Source organism: Eschrichtius robustus, chromosome 2 (genome assembly GCF_028021215.1).
Source record: "Eschrichtius robustus isolate mEscRob2 chromosome 2, mEscRob2.pri, whole genome shotgun sequence".
Classification (NCBI taxonomy): domain Eukaryota; kingdom Metazoa; phylum Chordata; class Mammalia; order Artiodactyla; family Eschrichtiidae; genus Eschrichtius; species Eschrichtius robustus.
This window is the reverse complement of record NC_090825.1, coordinates 55,459,991-55,464,445: the sequence shown is the minus strand read 5'-3', so window position 1 is coordinate 55,464,445 and position 4,455 is coordinate 55,459,991. Positions and strand designations below refer to the sequence as shown.

Sequence of the window (4,455 nt, the reverse complement as noted above, 5' to 3'; positions counted from 1 at the left end):
TCATTCTAGAAAACCCCAAATTTACTATTGATACTAATTTCTATGAGTTTGCTGTGCTACCATACACAAGTCAAGAAGTTAAAGAAATCATTAAATATTCAGAAACATTCAACATCAGAAGCTTTAAAATCTAACTGTATGTAGTAACCCCTCAAAAAGCTACAGCCTGCATTTTTAAAAAAGTATTTTCTATACAAAGAATCTTATCAGCTATACAAAAATCTGTACAGTTTTTATACTGAAGCTAATATTGAGCTGCACTTGAATTCACATTCTTAGCAAAACAACTGCCTAAGCACACACGCACACTCCACACACATCATTACAGGATAGCCATTTATTCCCCATCTTCATCCTCTTCCTCCTCATCTTCATCTTCCTCTTCCTCCTCATCTTCTGGTTCATTTTTCTTGGAGCCTGTTGGCCTGCCAGGGCCCTTCTTTCCCGCTTCACTCTCGCCCTTGGCACGGTATGCGGCAATATCCTTTTCATATTTCTCCTTTAGCTTAGCTGCTTTCTGTTCATAGGGTTGTTTACCTTTGGCTGACTGCTCAGACCACATTTCACCCACTTTTTTTGCAGTATCTCCAATGGATAAGCCAGGGTGTTCACTTTTGATCTTTGGGCGATGTTCGGAGCAAAACCGGAAGAAGGCAGATGGAGGCCTTTTAGGCGCATTGGGATCTTTTTTCTTTCCCTTCTTGTCACCTTTGGAAGGAACATAATTTTTCATCTCCCTGTCATAGCGAGCTTTGTCACTTTTTGCCATATCTTCAAACTTGGATTTTTCCTTGGCAGACATGGTCTTCCATCTCTCGGGACATTTCTTGGAGAAATCGGCGAAGTTGGCCGAGGAGTCGGGGTGTTTCTTCTTGTGCTCCTCCCGGCAGGTCTGCATGAAGAAGGCGTACGAGGACATCTTGCCCCGCGGCTTGTTGGGGTTGCCCTTCCCCATGATGCGGCGGCGGCGGCGGCGGCGGCGGCGCGTCCACCTGGCGGTAGCTTTTTCTCACAGTACCGCGCACTGGCCGGGTCCGACCGTGACGCTGCTGCCCGCGGCTCCGGCGTGAACTGGTCCGTTGCTAACGCAATCCTCCGCCTCTTGTTTTGCAGACTTCTCCGCGCCTGGTATCTTAATTTTTAATTTGCAGTTCTCTGACCAGAGAGGTTGAGCATTTTTTCATATATTTATTGGACATTTGGATTTTCTTTCTTTTTAAATTTTTATTTATTTTTATTATCAGATTGATTGGCCATGTGGCTTGGAGAATCTTAGTTCCCCAACCAGGGATTGAACCCGGACCCTTTCAGTGAAAGCACTGAGTCCTAACCACTGGACTGCGGGGAAATTAATTCCCTGGATTTTCCTTTTATTTGGGGGGGGGGGGTGTTATATATGTATATTTTAATATTTATTTATTTGGTTGCACGGGGTCTTAGTTGCGGCACGTGGGCTCCTTAGTTGTGGCATGCAAACCCTTAGTTGTGGCATGCAAACCCTTAGTTGGGGTATGCATGTGGGATCTAGTTCCCTGCCCAGGGATCCAACCCAGGCCCCCCCGCATTGGGGGCGGACTCTTAACCACTGCACCACCAGGGAAGTCCCATGGATTTTCCTTTTTGTGAAATACCTATGTTTTTTCTCTCTGCTTTATGCTTTTTGTTTCACTTAGTCTTCACATGTAGGTACTACGGTTATGTCCATTTTTATAGATTTCATAGAAATTGAGATTTTGGTTAAGGAATTTACCCAAGGTCGCCCAGCTAGTAAGTGTCAGGTTAAGGATATAAATCCAAGCAGACAGAATACAGAGCTTCCAGAGTATGGGCATATGTTCATATTTATTGGCCCTTTTGGTTTTTTCTTCTATGAATAACTTGCTTTGCTGTTATTTTTATTTGACAAAGTTTTTCTTTAATATAAAAGAATATTCGTTTCTCTTATGTTACAAATATTTTCTAAACTATTGTTTGTCCTTTCATTTTATTTATGTTGCTTTTGCCAGAATTTTTATTCACATGATCAAATGCCTAGTTTCTTTTTTTTAATTGAAGTATAGTTGATTTACAGTATTGTTACATGTACAGCAAAGTGATTCAGTTATACATATATATACCTATTCTTTTTCAGATTCTTTTCCCTTATAGGTTATTACAAAATATTGAGTATAGTTCCCTGTGCTATACAATAGGTCCTTGTTGGTTATCTGTTTTATATATAATAGTGTGTATATGGTAATCCCAAACTCCTAATTTATCCCCTCCCTTTCCCCTTTGGTAACCATAAGTTTGCTTTCTATGTCTGTGGGTCTATTTCTGTTTTGCATATACGTTCATTTGTATCTTTTTTTTTTTTAGATTCCACATATAAGCAATATATTTTTCTTTCTCTGGCTTACTTCACTTAGTATGTTAATCTCTGGGTCCATCCATGTTGCTGCAAATGACATTATTTCACTTTTTTATGGCTGAGTAATGTTCCATTGTGTATATATACCACATCTTTTTTTTCTTTTTATTTATTTTATTTTTGGCTGTGTTGGGTCTTCATTGCTGCACACAGGCTTTTCTCTGGTTGTGGCGAGGGGGGGCTACTCTTAGTTGCCATGCGCAGGCTTCTCACTGCGGTGGCCTCTCTTGTTGTGGAGCACAGGCTCCAGTAGTTGTGGCACACGGGCTCAGTAGTTGTGGCTCGCAGGCTCTAGAGTGCAGGCTCAGTAGTTGTGGCACATGGGCTTAGTTGCTCTGCGGCATGTGGGATCTTCCCGGACCAGGGCTTGAACCTGTGTCCCCTGCATTGGCAGGCAGATTCCCAACCACTGTGCCACCAGGGAAGCCCTATACCACATCTTCTTTATCCATTCATCTGTCCATGGACATTTAGGTTGCTTCCATGTTTTGGTTATTGTAAATAGTGCTGCAATGAACTTTGGGGTGCATGTATCTTTTCAAATTACGGTTTTCTCCAGATATATGCCCATGAGGAGTGGGATTGCAGGATCATGTTGTAGCTCTATTTTTAGTTTTTTAAGAAACCTCCACACTGTTCTCCATAATGGCTGTACAATTTACATTCCCACCAACATTGCAGGAGGGTTCCCTTTTTCCACACCCTCTCCAGCATTTATTATTTGTAGACTTTTTGATAATTGCCATTCTGACCGGTGTGAGGTGATATCTCATCGTAATTTTTAATTAAATGCCTAGTTTCTTTATTAACTGAAGATGCAGACTGACAGCCCACAGACTTGTCCTGACATGTTAAAAAAATTTTTTTCCACTTTTTCTTAAATTGAAGTATACTTGATTTACAATGATGTGCTTATTTCTACTGTACAGCAAAGTGATTCAGTTATACATATATACATATTCTTTTCCATTATGGTCTATCACAATATATTGAATATAGTTCCCTGTGCTATACAGTAGGACCTTGTTGTTTATCCATTCTATATATAATAGCTTGCTTCTGCTAAACCCAAACTCCCACTCCATCCCTCCCCCATCCCCTCCCCCCCAAAATTTTTAATATGAACTTGAATGCCTTTGGGCAGGGAGTGGGTGGAATGAGTGGGGGGGTGGGGTGGAGGGATAGTCTCGAGGTAACTGATTACAGTACCCACCACCCCTTATTGCTTACTCCTCTTTAACTCATCTCCTTTACCTGCCCGACCCCCAAAATGTATTCGAGTTTTCAATCCTTGCATAGTTTCTTATTTCTATCTTAAAATCTCCTCCATCCCAAGTTTATAAAAGTCACCTAGAATGTATTTTGGTATATGATGTGAGGGTAATGAATCCAAGCCTTACATACTGGATGACTAATTAGATCTGTGTCATTTATGAATTATACTACCATTTGTCCATAATATCATTCAAATATTCTTCCAAAACATCATTTGGAATTTTCAACTTTCTGCTGCGGTAATAGTTCAGTGAGCAGTCTTTTTTTTTTTTTTTTTTATTGGAGTGTAGTTGCTTTACAATGTTGTGTTAGTTTCTGCTGTACAGCAAAGTGAATCAGCTACACGTTTACGTATATCCCCTCTTTTTTGGATTTCCTTCCCATTTAGGTCACCACAGAGCATTGAGTAGAGTTCCCTGTGCCATACAGTAGGTTCTCATTAGTTATCTATTTTATACACAGTAGTGTATATATGTCAATCCCAATCAGTGAGCATTCTTGTACACAAATCACTGACACATCTCTGATCTCCTGACCCTAGACTCTGAAGGTAAGGTAAGGGTAAGGAACTAATTAATTTTGGCCTTCTCTTTTGTTTATTCGCTATTCTGCATGACAATACCAATATATATTATCCTAACTGGAAACTTGATCACTAGTCATTTGAATCCTTTATTTTATCATCGGCAAGTTCCAAGAGTCACCAAGTGTAGGTTTTTGGTATGAGAATTCCATATGCACAAAGATTGGTTCCAGTTCATGAAGTTAAA

General features: G+C 40.4%; 1 pseudogene; it reads right to left on the bottom strand.

The window, feature by feature from the left end:
* Positions 1–337: 337 nt before the first annotated feature.
* On the bottom strand, positions 338–957 carry LOC137756784 (high mobility group protein B2 pseudogene; annotated as a pseudogene).
* Between the last annotated feature and the right edge of the window lie 3,498 nt (positions 958–4,455).